The sequence below is a fragment of the Nomascus leucogenys genome, chromosome 3 (assembly GCF_006542625.1).
Source record: "Nomascus leucogenys isolate Asia chromosome 3, Asia_NLE_v1, whole genome shotgun sequence".
Taxonomy (NCBI): domain Eukaryota; kingdom Metazoa; phylum Chordata; class Mammalia; order Primates; family Hylobatidae; genus Nomascus; species Nomascus leucogenys.
In genome coordinates, this window is record NC_044383.1 from 78,463,304 (window position 1) to 78,478,664 (window position 15,361).

The following is a 15,361-nucleotide window of genomic DNA, read 5'->3' on the forward strand; positions in this document are numbered from 1 at the left end:
TCTCTGGGACCAGACACACCTGCTAAGCTGGGCTAGCTCAAGCACAAATCTATACTCCCCTTAAGCACTCAGCTTTGTCAAGAATAGATTTGTAGAACTTGCTTGGGCAGAACTAATTAAAATAAAAAGAAGAAGAAGGATAAAGACATAGAAAAGGTTTAAAACAAAGAAAAATTAAAAAACAAAACTCCATGGGACAATTAAAAATGGAAAAAGTTATAGAAATTCTGAAATTAAAATAAAAACTGTAGAAACAGTAAAAATTAAGTAAATGTCTCACTAAACATAAACTAGTTCATTGCTACTAAATGATTTTATTTGTAAAATAAAAAAAGTAGATTGCCATAAAATAGGTAATTGTAGTTTTACACTGAATGATAAAAGCACTCCAGACCTTTCTGTGGACTCAATGACCTGTGTTTCCTGTACACATTTCAGATATATCTGACCTATGTTTTTCCGTGTCCCCCACAGATCATGTAGGCTGATGATCTGGTATCCTTCATGTATCTTTCAGGTAGTGAAGATACTTCTGATCTTCAGAAAGATAGCAGTGTCTAACGCTGTTTTCAACTCCTTGCACTTAGCACCCAGCACACGCACCTTGTCTGTGTACACTTGGTTTATCAGCAGGTGCCTTCCAGCTGTCGTCTTGAAAGGGAAAGGATAGGAAAGCTTGGAAAAAGAGAGACAGGTTATTGCTGCTTGTCTTTCTTATTTATCCGCATATTAAAATGAAAAATATGTCCCCTGTACATTTGTTTTATTAAATACTAGAGGAGGCTAATGCAGATGCTGAAAATACAAAGTAGAAGTCTATCAAAACCATCTCATCTTATTTTAGGGCAATATTTCATTATACTATTCAGTAAAAAATAAATAAAAAAAATCCATAATCTAAATCAGGATGCCAAGATAGTCAATATAAATTGAAAATATTTCAGGCCAACTGAGATGGATATATGATCATTCTATTTCTTAGGCAAAAGTCTGCTGCCCTCTTCAATAAATGAACAAAATATTGACATCACTTATAAATCCTTTATTGATTGATTCCATTTAGCTTCAGTTATTCTATTTTCTTCAGTTTTGTTTATGCGTTAATGTGCTTAGTTCTTTGTAAATGGATAATTTGACATCTACTTTGTATATTTTTCTATCGTGTATTCTTAGGTAAATCTTTTCTGTTTGTGTTTGTATGTGTTGTAGTGGTGGATATACCTGTAAAATTAACCGTTTCATTTCCTGGGAAATCGAGATCTACTTGTCTTTTTTAAACAGATTGATTGACATATAATTCACATACCTTACAATTCACCTATTTAAAGTGAACTCAATGTTTTTAGTAAACTCACAGGACTGTGCTATCATCAACACAGTCTAACTTTAGAACATTTTTGCCCTCCCTCAAAAGCCCTAAGCAACTGCTAATCTCTTTTATGTCACTATAGAAAGGTTCATCCCTGTTATAACATGCCTTAGTCCTTATTTTTTTTACTTCCAAATATATCCTGTTGTATGCATGTATGAAACTTTATTTATCCATGCATGAGTTGATGAACATTTGACTAATTTCATATAGTTACTTGTATACATTTTTTTTTTTTTGGAGATGGCGTCTCGCTCTGTCGCCCAGGCTGGAGTGCAATAGTGCAATCTTGGCTCACTGCAACTTCTGCCTCCTGGGTTCAAGCAATTCTCTGGCTCAGCCTCCTGTGTAGCTGATTACAGGGATTACAGGAGGCTGCCACCATGCCTGGCTAATTTTTTTGTATTTTTAGTAGAGATGGGGTTTCACCATTTTGGCCAGGCTGGTCTTGAACTCCTGACCTCATGATCCACCCACCTCGGCCTCCTAAAGTGCTGGGATTACCGGCGTGAGCCACCGTGCCCGGCCTTTATTTTTATATGATGTTACTTCACTGTTCGTAATTTACTGGTCACAATGAAGTTCTTGTAAAATTTGGGAAAACTAGACCCTTCTCCTATGGTCTTTCAAAGTTTTTATATGGTAAATGCAGGATTTTGGTGGCCACATTTCCCAACATATGAAGAAAGCTATACCATATTGAAGGTCACTTATATTAATATAGAGGAAAGAGATAAAAAATAGAATTCAAATTTTAAAGGTATATTCTTTACTGGTTCCAGTGTTGAGAAGCCTAGCTACACCTTGCCTTGTTCATAGTTTTGTTGTCCATCTTTTCTTTGGATTCTTCTACCCAATGCAGTCCTTATTCTTCAACCAAAAGAATAAATTTTGGGGTAAATTTCTCCTAGGGAAATGAATAAAATAATGTCTCAGAACCATCATCTCAATATGGATTAATAGGAGATTCAGTGAACAACTTCCTATTTCCCTAAATTGGCCACTTTGATAGAATCTTGGGGAGAGGTACCCCTAAGAGTATCCTAAAGAAAGCAAAAAAAAAAAAAATGGTAATAGGCATCTCAGGATTTTATTAAGTTTTGCAAATACACACACAGATGCACACCCCCACCCCCCACCAATAAGCAACAGAACAATACTTCTTCCAACTATTAACTTCCCAGTTAGTATAATAAGATGGCAGTATGAATTTAGGACAGTAATAAACAAAGGCTTTAAATTAGGACATGTTGTCCATTAGTGAGTGTTGTGGCTTTATCCTCCTTTTGTTATGATAAACTCCCTTCTCTCTTCAATGGCATATACATGGAGGGAACCTGCAGGGATACCCCCAAGACTCACACATGAATCTGCTTAAGAGTCAGCATTAGGATGCTGGTGATCTTGTTGGTGGTGTGGAAATCACTGGGTGATCTTTTTTTTTTTTTGAGACAGAGTCTCTCTCTGAGTCACCCAGGCTGGAGTGCAGTAGTGCGATCTCTGATTACTGCAGCCTCCGCCTCCCAGGTTCAAGCAATTCTCCTGCCTCAGCCTCCTCCTGAGTAGCTGGGACTACAGGTGTGTGCTGCCATGCTCAGCTTATTTTTCTATTTTTAGTAGAGACGGGTTTCACCATGTTGGCCAGGATGCCCTTGATCTCCTGACCTCATGATCTGCCCTCCTCGGCCTCCCAAAGTGCTGGGATTACAGGCGTGAGCCACCGCACCTGGCCTTGGGTGATCATTCTTGACCAGAAAAGCAGCGACAGTTAAGGAAGAAGTCTTGCAGCAGCAAGACATTTTGTCTTTCGAATTCCTGAGTCTCCACTCACAAAAGGAAAAAGATGGGATGCCCCACTAGAGGGAGGAGAGGAGAAGCAGAAAAGCAGGCCCAAATCCCTCTGGGTCCATCACTGAGGGAAGAGGAGGAGAAGAGCAATATATTGGAAGTGCAACTGAATTTTTATCCTAGATGGAACTGTTATACTTAAAAGTGACCAGAGAATTTTAAAAAACTAAAATCGTTTTAAGTTTAGATTGTTCAATGAACTAGTTACATATGCAGCATTTTTTCCAACACTCACAGTAATGGCAGAGGTAAAACCTGCTGGAGTGTGCGTGTGTGTGTGTGTGTGCGCATGTGTGTATTTCTGGAGAGGAGGGGGACAGCTTTCACAAAAGTGTGGAAGATCATAAGCTTTGAGATCGAATAGAGACCAGAGATAATCTATTTCAAAGACTCAAAAGAGGTAATGAGAAAGCAAACTCAGATAACATATCCTGCCAAGTGCACACACCCTTCTGAAGGTCATGGGTGGCTTTTCCTACAAAGATTCAGAGCGCATGCTGCTTCATGGCTTCAAACATTTTCCCCTTGTTATTTGGTTTTCTTAACATCACCCATCGTCTGAAAAGCCCCTCAAAACACTGAAATCATAACTTTTCCTGCTTTAGAATGAATCTTAATTTGTTTCCCCAGGCCTTGCTAGGAAAATGGCTGGGTAGTGGGTGACAACTATCAGCTATTTTCAGCATTAACAGACCTTACTGGTTCTGAATAATTATGGCTGCATGCTTTGAATGTTAACATTTTCACATGAACGAGGAGTGCCATTTGGCCTGCAATGCTTTGCTTAAATATCTTACTTTGTAGGTCTTTGGATTTTTCATCCAGCAGGATTTTTATTCTTCTTTAGTCACTTGTTCAGGGTGGGCCTTGTGATTACTTTATATTCTCCTGTTGGCATCCAAGCAAGCTCTTGAGTAGATGTGGGGTTGGGGACATAGAAGAGAATGCAGTCCTCAGAAGGTTATACCAGATTTTCATAAAGACTTATAAATGTAAAAGAGCTGTTAAATTAGGTATGTGTAATGCTGAGAAGGAATACCTAAACTTTTCATTGTTCACATAGTTTTAGATACATTTTTTAATAATATACAGGATAGTTTTGTCATTTTAAATACTGCCTTTAACCTGCATTGTCTTATAAAAGGCCACATTTTAACATACAAGAGCAGCATCTTTATTACTACACTATACAATATATAATTAACTCATAAATGATTCAGCTTCGTTAGCATAAAAAAGAATTATAGCACAAGCTTTTGTAAGCATGTGTTAAGGTTATTGTCATTGCTATGGCAGGCTTCATGACACTCTGATACTCTTAGGAGCCTACCTGTCTTTAGCTCTGAGAGGTTATCTATTAGATTCTAAATCAGAGGGTGTTTTGTTCTTAAAATCCCATTATGGTTGTTATTATTAGAAAGGCAACAAAGTAAAAGACAGCACATGCTCTAGATAAGACATACCTATAGTCAGTCCTCAGACTCTCCAGTCAGCAAAAGTTCATCAAAGAAGGATGAGAAAAAGAATAAAGAGAAAAAAATACTATAGGAGGAAAAAAGAGTCTAAGAGGAAGGTAGCTGCAAAAAGTAGAGGCAAGGAGGAGAAAAAGGAGCAAGTAGAATGAGGAGAGGAGCTGGTAGGATGAGCAGGATTGAGTTTGAGAGAAAAGAGGGAAAGGAGGAGAGAAGCAGGAATAAGAGAACGGAAGACGAAGAGGGGGAGGAAATAACTGAGTGGTGCACACGGTGCACGGCATAGGAGAGTCTCCCGGGAACAGCTCAGGATTCTTGAACAGGTCTTACTGCTTCCAAAACTGTCTTCTCATGTGGGTCAAGATTTTAGAAACAGGAAATATGAAGCCTTTTGAAAGGTTAACTATACATGTTATTTGGATTGAAAAACATGATTTTTATTGTCTAGTATTTTAAAACTTTCAACTGGCAAAATGTTTGAACACTTTTTACATTTTTAAAATTGTGTAATGTACATTTTGGGACTTTATTCTCCCTAAAAATACATGGAATTCATTTTATAAAAGAAATGAGATCAGAGCAACTCTCTTTTCCAGTTAACTGTATTTCATTTACTCTTTTTATTTATCGAATATTCTTCTAACAACATTTTAACTGGTGCAAAGTAGTTTAGTGTACTAGAATTCTGTGAACCATTGTTTATTTATTCCATTCCCATGAGGTGGTTTTTTAGGGAGACATGTGATGTTTTCAGTTTGCTTTCTGCATTGTAAACTGAAGAGTACTAGAAAATCTTTATATATACATTTGTGTGCATATTATTTATTGTTTCCTTAGCATCCATTGCATAAAGAGAATTCAAATTAATGAGTGTGTGAATTTTCTGTTTTTTTATTACTCATTATCAATTGTTCCTCAAAAAGTTATTGATTGACATCCTTCTAGCACGACATGAATAGCCCCATAGGTAGATGTTTCTACATTTCTCAATGATTAGTGAAAATGTGGAATTATTTTACTTATCTGAATGATATGCAATTGAAAAAAGATGTTTTGAAGATAAAAGGGAGCTATAATAATCTTAATAAGAACAAAGAATAAGAAATTACCTCTACTAGTGGTTTTAAAAAATTCCTTAAATAATGTTCTAAAGACAGTATCAATGTTTGGATGGGAAGAACTGGTTATTAATACTAAAATCAGGCCTATAGACTTAAAAATCCACTGCTATTTGACTAAAGACCTTACTTTTTCTTTTCTTCCCATCTCTGGCTGCACATTATAAACAAATTACTTACGGAGTTATATAAATGATCACCTTCTGCCAAAATTATCCAAATCAGCTCTTTAATATACTTTGCTGTATATTCTGTGCATACCAGCTTCAGTTTACATAAGGTACATTTGAAGCTTTTTCCAGTGTAGAAGAGTTTGTCTATTTGCATTCAAATGTGACTCATAAATTATTTTGATAACTTACTATAATAAATACTGAAACTATAATAAGTTCTTAAGTATTAGAACAATTAAAACATAGTCATAACAATTATATTTTAAGGTTATAAAATGGTAACTCCAACTATAATCATTTCAATTGATTTCAGAGGGTGCCCTTCACCAAAACCATACACAGAAAAGGAGAATCTGAATTTATATAATTGATAAAATAAAATTATCATTTATGAAGGAATTTTAAAATTGTTACTGATTCCTTAAAATCCATTCTAAAAACTGATTGGCAGTTATAAATAAATATAGTGTTTTTCAATAGCTTCAACTTTTGGCCATCTCAAAAAGCTTTATTAAATGATTTTAATAGAAAATTTGTTTCACCATAAATCAGCTTTTTTTTTTTTCTCTCTTTCAGACTTTCCTTAGTCTTTTCCTTTTATCTATTACTCAACATTACCACCCTCTGCACCCCTGCTCCCTGAGCAACTTAATACTCAAAACTAAAATTATTATTTTGCCTCTAATAAATCATGTCTCAAAATGAAATTTACCCTGGAAAATAAGTCTAGATTTAGAAAGCACACATTCTATGGAGAGGAAGAAAATAAAGATCTAAATCGAAAATGAGGATGGTTTTATAATCAGTTAGCTGAAAATGGGAGAACTGCCCAAGTGAAAACTATCTATCTTTTCTACCGAGGGAATATTCAAAGCTGATAATATATTTTAGGTAAAATGATTTAAGGTAATTGCAGCAGTCAAATTTAATGTAAAGGAGAGAGATGCCAAAAGTAAGAAGAAATCTGATGGTTGTTCCTAATTAGAGAGCAAGATAGATTTGAGTTCTTTTTTGTGGTGGATGGGATTCCTCTCCTTCCACATTGTTTAGGCATGTACATTAGTCTTTATAATTTTTTAAATAATTTAAATACTATTTAACTATTATCACTTACTTGTAATCATTTTGTGTTTTAATGAATGGCTAGAATTTTGCAGTTTATGAGAACTAAATTTTGATTATATAAAAAATACATCTTCATTTGTAAGGCATTTCATGTAAGAAAAATATTAAGTTTTTCCTGATCTATATCTAGGCATATATTTTTTCTCTTTGTACATAGATAAAATTCTCTAAGGCACTCATGAATATTTTGGTGGCTCCCATGGGGGTCTGACATTTCAATATTTCCTGCCACGCTTGAGAAGGAAGCATTTCAAGAAATTAAAGCCACTGATAAGCAAACCCTTCATTAATAAAACAGACTATTATAAAGTTTTCAGCTCCTGTACTTAAAATTTCCCTATTTTATCTAAAATTAATTTGCAGGTACCATGAACCTTTTTGAAGTCTGAAAAAAAAAGAGAAATGAAGTTAAGGGCAAGATTTTTAAAAAAAACGGCTTCATCTACAGTACATCTCTACTCTACAGATCATTTTCTTCTTTATTAAATAATTAATGCCAGCTACACCAGCATGTTTAAATCCTCAACAGATAAGAAATAATTAAGTTAACACCACTCAAAATGATATGTAACATCTCAATCAGTGAGAATTTTTAAGTGGTAACAACGAGAATAAAATTATTGGAAGCTGCAGTGTAGGATTTTTTTTTCAGTGTCAAAAGCACACTCACACAGATGCAAGAAACACCACAATTTAGGGAAGTTGTTGTATCATCTGCTAAAATGATAATGTTGCTTCCAGCAATCTAATGAATAGTCAGTGGCACACAGATGCTACTCTCCTGGCTTTTGCAGTTAGTTCTAAATTTGAAAATTAAAATATATCTTTGGATGTTCAGCCCCTTCATTGCCCCCCTTTACCATTCTTACCTATACTAAATTGCTTGAAACAAAGAGCTTTAATAATCCCAATCCTCCCTTTCAAGCTCAAGGAGCTGTCAATGGATGTGAACAGTAGAAATGTGTGTGTGTGTCTGTGTGCACATGCACACACACACGTGCATGCATGAGTGTGTCTTTGTGGGTGGGTCTCTTTCTTTTCTCACTCAATTTGCTGAAGCAGTTATATTCCACTCTAGACCTCTGGAAAACTATCCATTTGCATTTGCCTGTGAATGGCTACATGCCATAGGTAGTGATCAGTTAAAGTATTGAAAATACACTGTAAAAAGTGGCTTCCAGCAAACACACTCCTTGCATTTCTTTCGACAGCTACCTGACATTTAGTTGACCCAGACAAATTTGCATATTTTAATTTGATCCCTCCCCACTTCATTTCATTTGCCTTATCTGGGAAATGAGAAAAATAACATGAAACACAAAAGTCCACTAAAAACAACAGCAGAGAGCAATGATTTCCTCTTTTAGCTGCAATTGTCTTCGTCGCCCAATACTTCTCATCAACATCATGTTGACATTTCATGAATGCTTATTGCACATCAGGTGGACCATTGAATTGTTTCCAAATAATTATTGTTCTTTGGCTTTCCAGCAAAGGAAGTCTAGAAATTCCACCTTTCCAGCCCAGTGGTTGAATGTCTAGGATGACAAGTAATGTGGTTATTCCCTTCTGTTCCTAGGAAAAGGCCTAAAAGTACACATTAACCCAAAGTCACCACACTGCAGTATAATCATTGTCTGGAGCTGTTCAACTATTCCCAAGCCAAGCTCCCAGTCTAAACTGAATGACCCAAGACATACTTTGGGCAACTGCAAAGAGCAGGCTAATAGGTGAGTGGCAGCAAATCTCTATTGTCTCAGTTTGAGGGCACCGATGAGGTGAAGGGACTGAGGCCTTCATGACTTGCTGACAGCAGGGCTCTGCTGACAGGCTTGTGATGTGGATCCACCCAAATGTGGTCGGGTCAATCAGAGCAGCAGGGAGAGAGAATCACAGAAAAGGGAGGCATATTTCTGCTGTGTTCCCTCGCTGCTTCTTCCAGGACTCTAACCCCTCCACTTATGACTTAATAACACTATCAAAGCAAGTCAGGCTGAGGACAGACTCCACAAGAGCATTATGTTTTCCAATTGTTCCAGTTATTTTGGGCCCCATGGCAAAATCCTTAAGAACACTTAATTTAGGTTGTATGGTAGCATTGTTCATGGTTAATGGCTTATTTTCCCAAAATAACCACAAGGCACTCTACACCACAAACAGCCTATGTTCCAAACGGATGCTATTTGTATAGTATTGTTTATTTACTCATCCCTGCTGGATGCTGACTACAGCCTCATGAGTACCCCATATTAACCTATCATTGCACTTACTACATAATATTGAATGTGTCTTCTCCTTTATAGCAGAAATTCTGTCTCAGTCATCTTCTATCCCCAGTTCCTAGCACAAAGTCTGGCATAGACATGTACTCATCAAATATGTTTTTAAATTAACTGAACGGAGGCAATGTATCTCATTCATTTATTCATGCATGTAACAGTTTTTTTGTCTGTAAGTAGTAGTTTGATCCATTAATTGTGACACCTATAGTTAAAGATAGCCCAACTCTTTTCCTGAATACCTCTGAGGAACTAAACAGCATGAAATCATTACCTAAGAAGTGTTCAAAAACTGTCTTGATATGTAGTTTTTAAATTTTTATTTGTATAAACACTGACAGTCCTATGTATATAATAGGTTTTTAGAATTAGAGGAAGCAAAATGTATTAGTCAAGGTTTTCCAGAGAAACAGAACCAATAGGATTTGCATATGTGCTTGAGTGTGAGTGTGTCTACTCACTCAACTACGGAGGCTTGGCAAGTCCAAAAATCAGCAGGGTCCAATATGGACACAGGGAAGTTGATGTTGTAATTCAAACCTGAAGATAGTCTGGAGGCAGGATTTTATCTTCTTTAGGGAACTTCAGTCTGTTTTCTCTTAAGGTCTCAACTGATGAGGCAAGTTCCACCCACATTATGGAGGACAATCTGCTTTACTCCAAGTCTATTGACCTTCATGTTGATCTCACCTAAAAATCACCCTCTGAGCAACATGCAAACTGGTGTTTGACCAATATCTAGGTTCCTGGTCTCACCAAGCTCGTGCACAATATTAAGCATCACACGAATTATTACAATTGAAATTTCTGAAATTTCTTTTCCAGTGATCTCAGTTTAGTGAAGAAAATGCTGGAAAGAACTGATAAAATACTCACAAAATAAAGATTAGGCTTGCCAGCTTAGACTAACTGAAATTTTGTCAACAGGTAGTAAGTTTTTCTGCATCAACCGCCCATGAATTTAAATTTGTCAACTTAGGAATGATTGCAGTTTGCATGCTTTGGCAAAGTATTATTCAAAAAGTCTTCAATTCACTATTCTAATTGCTGTCATATTTGTTGCATGTCCCCTAAACTCCCCGGAGCTAAAGATCCACAGGAAAGCTTTGTAAAAATCTTGGCCCATCCATTGAAATTCAAAACAAACATTAAGATTCTTCTCAAATGCCATTTCTCAGAAGTCTTCCAGGATAACTAGTTTCCTGTCTTCATCTGTGCTTCCATAGTTTATGACATACACATTTATTTAAATAATCTCATTTTATTTAAATTATTACTATGTAAGTCTATATAAGATTGTGAGCTATACAATTTGACTAGGCAAGGTACTAGTTCCTTGAGTTTCTAAGTGGGGTCCCCAAATCAGCAGCATCAACATCAGCTGGGAACTTGTCAGGTATGTAGAATCACAGGCTCATCTCTGACCTTCTGAAAAATTCTGAGTATTTTAACAAAATACTCCAGGTGATTTTATATTAAAATTTGATAAGCACTGTTCTAGATGTTGGTATTAACAGATATGACTAAGGCAAGATTTTCCGATTAAAGAAACTCAGGTTCTTGTAAGAGAATCATTATCAATTTCTAGAACAGGCTGTGTTTCCTTTCAGATCATTTGTCAAATCTATTCCACATGCCAGGGATAGAGCTTTTCACCAAATTCCTGAGCTCCTCATGTTTCCCAGGTCACAGCTTAGATGTCAATGCTACATGCAATTCAAAGTGAAATATATACTAAGCCATAAAACAAGAGAAATAAATTTAACTAAATTTTTTGTACATCTACACCACTAACACTATCTAATCAAGTATTATAAAATTGAGTCAAAGTGTTTTTGTGTTATTGTTTTGTTTTATTTTCCCGTGTCTGTGTCCAGTGCCTAATCACAGGGTGAGGTCTGTCTATTGGAAAGCCATCACTTCCTCAAACATAAGATTGGTTTGTGTCCTTTTTTCCTACTGCCATGAAATTCTAATGAGGACATCACATGTCATTTTTCTGTTTGCTTTTTTAGTTTACCTAGTCTCAGCATGAGGGTAAGTATCATTGTCTACTGCACAATATTACCTTTAGTGTCTTATTCAGAACCTGGGGCCTGGCAGATCCTCAATAAATATTTGTTGATTTTTTTGAAGGAGTGATGAATGCAATTAGATAATTGCATGTTGGGAAGAAAAGGGCAGATAGAAAGAGAAATTTGAAAAAAAATACTAATTATCAAAGTAAGAGTCCTTCGAGGCAAACCTGCTTTTTTCCTCTCAATTCTAAAAATTATAAGTGAGAGTTTATTTATTATTTATTATTGCATTGACCATAAATTTTACGCTTAATATTTTGAAATTAAATTCACTCTCCTCACCACCCCTGAGATTGTAATTATCAGAAAGTAGGCACTGAACAGAAGTGAAGATGATGAGAAAAATAATTTGTTCCTAATGAAATCAGTGGAATGCCACCCTGACCCTATTCAGTTATTTCAGGTACTCAAGTGGCCAACTAAAATTAAAATTTTAAATCCTTAATCTCATGACTAAATCCCTTCCCCCATTCCTATTGAAGGAAATTCTTGACCAAGGTTAAAGAAACGCCTCCTTAAATATGATCAAGTATTTCCATTTTAACTTTAAGAAACATTTGCAGAGTTTGATATTTCTCTCAGGTGCTTGCAGGGGGTTTAGTTTTAATATCATTTTTCTTAATGTGTTAGCTATTATTTTTACATAAATAGTTTAGCAGCAGGCTATAGATTAAATCCTGAAGTACACTGTATTCTTAGTATTTCTGAAAATAAATAAAAGCACACAGAAGAAACATTTATGAAAAATGACACACTTTTCTATATATTCAGCTGAAAAAACAGAAGTTTATTAAAGAAAACAAGAGATGATTTTTAACAGTGGAAGATAATGCCCCAAATAAACATGAATAGGATCAGTTCTTTGAAAAATCTCTGGATCTTGTTATGGTCAGTTTCAGTGGTTCTGATGACAACTTTAATGATGGATTTAGAAAGGCTTGGGCTACATTTGTACAAAACTAAAAGTAAGCAGCTGGGAACAGCTGAGGGAACATTCCTATGACAACTGGCATTGGGGAACGAGTGAGTAATGGCCACAAATCTGTAGGCTTGTAGGGCATGACCAATTTCAGTAAACCACTTGAGTCAGCTCTGTTCAGCATCTATCTCTAGGCACTACAGAGATGCCTATCACTATTGCTCCTTAGTGCTCAGGTGAAGATATTAGAAAGATTGGCAAATTACCTTGACCTAATTAACTGAAGTTCAAACTGGGGCAGTATTTTATGTAGGCTAAATCATTATGAACTTGGGTGTGGCCATTTTCAGCATATAGTGATGTCTTATAATTTTGCACACATGTAGCACTCACAGTTGAAAAGTATTGAAAAATATTTAAATTAATATTTCCCACTGTAGTTTAATAATTTGTAATATTCCTGTAGTGAAGATGAAGGAACTGAGGATGAATAAATTAAACTGTCAGCCTAATTATACTCAAATATAAGAAGGACATACGTGGTAGAATCTAACATAACAATAAAGGACCAGGAAGTTCTCATGGCCAGCACTACCAGACATCATTTCTCATGCATAACTGTGACTCACTTGTTGATAATTCTCACAGTGACAGAAGAAGCATCATCCTCCTGGTAGTATTACTGGGTAGTATTACCAGATGATTCTGATAGTTTCACTCATATCTAGAGAGAATCACTGACCTGAAAGAATGACATCCATAAATTTCAGGAAGGCCTGAAATTAAATCTGCTAATTATTTATTCTAAAACATTTGCTACATTTTGTTTTCACATTTTGCTACATTTTGTTTGTTTTGCCACATTTCATTTTCAACAATTTGTGGGAATTATTTATTCCAAAATACTGCTATATTTTGTTTTGCTATATTTTGTTTTGTTTGTAGCTATATTTTGCTACTTTTTAAATTGAAAATGTAATTTTCAATAAAGTGACATTTTTCAGAATTGAATGCCATTGATTTGTGTTTGCAGTTGAATAAAGAAATACTCAATTATTCTTAGCACCTATTATATAAGAATCACAAAGTACAAATTTTCACCCATTAGACTATGCCAGAAATTCTCAATATTTTATCATATTGTATTCTAATGTATTCTTATAAGACTTTCCATGGCCCTCCATTTGGAATGAAACTCAATTTCTTAAGTCACATATGTATTCTAGTTGCCAAGAGATGATATGAAAAGTACTCTATATTGATTTAAATACTTTTAAGTTTCTGGAAGAATATAATTGTGCTTGTCTGAAACAAATATCTTTCTTTATATGCCAATCATGAACCTCGCCATCTTCAGAAACTAGATCTAAACTCACCTTTCTTAGAATGTCATTCAGGATGTCTAATAGTCTCAAACTGTTCTGTTCACTCCTTGTTCAGTGACTTTTAACACAGACACACCAGAGACATTTGTGTTTATGTAGCTCTTTTCATTCTAGGCACTGATTTGAGTCCCTTGTTTAATTCTTACAAAATAATGAATATAGTACTACAATTATGAATAACTAATGAATATAGTACTACAATTTTCACCCATTGCAGATGAGAAAGCTGAACCCAAGTGATATTAAGTAGTGTGACAATAAACAGAAATATTAGTGAGAGATAGAATCGGGATTTGAACACAGACTAGAAAATTTCAGTGGTCATGCTCTTAACCAGCATGCAGTATTGTCTCTCAGGAAGAGAGTGATTTGTAATTCATTTTATTCCCCACGGGGATAGAGATACTCTTTTTAATAAAATTAATAAATCTACATGTTTCATATTGATAGGTGCAGGAGGAAGATACGGGATCCTACCCAGGGCCTTGCCTGGGCATGGCTGGACTGGGGGCCCACCTGTGCACTGGGAGAATGGGGTGGAGCCACTGGGAATTCACACCTTATGCAGGGGGAATGAGCCTGGCCTCTTCAGCTCCTGTGAGGTGGGAGCCTGTGGGCAGGACCCCTTTTTTCACTGAGAGCTTTCATTTAATAAATTCCATTCTCCTCACCTTTCAATGTATCTATGTGCCTAATTTTTCCTGGTACTGTGACAAGAACCTGGACTTTAGCTGAACTAAGGAGCAAAAAGTCCTGCCTCAGTATATGTCATTCGGGTATTTAGGCCTGTAGAACAACATTAATATGCATTTTTCATAAGATTTTATAATTTGATTCTGATAACTTGTGAAACTTGGTAATTCTCAAGGTCACGCTGTACTTCAATTCTGTCCTTCAAGGTGCTAAATACCCCTTCCCAATCTGATGTTATTAACTAAGTAAATGAGCATGTTTTGAGATGATTGATGGAATTATTAAATAGCACTCATCCTAGGACTAACCCCATTAGTCATGTTTCCCAATTTTGATATTGAACTATTTGGACTACCACTGTGAAACAAATTATATACCTATGTAGTAGTAATATGATAAGTATCTCAGCTTCTCCAATCCTTTCTGGAAGTAAGGGGGGATTAAAAAACATAGTTCAAAATTCAAAAATGTTCTTAATCACTTTTATTAATTGATGAGATGGTCAGATTAAGCAAAAACCTTCCTAAATTAAGAGAATAATTAATTACTTAATTAAAGTAATTACTAATTTTTAAACTCTTCATAATTTTTAACTTTAATATGGAAGAAAAATTCATCTGATAGCATTTGTTTCCTCATGAAATAATTCTCATTATTTTACAATTTCTATTGGTGATATTGAGATTTATGTACTCAAAAACAAAACAAGAGTTCTTCAAATGTCAATTTTTTCAGTTAAAAATGTATATGTAGAATTTGACATTTTTTTCTGAAATTTCTTTTGCATTAAATTCAAGCTATAATTGCAATACATTTTAAGTCTGTAAAATAAAGTTTTTAAAAATTCACACACTTACCTGCCAAGAGTACACGTTTTTCTTATATACGAAAATATTTACAGA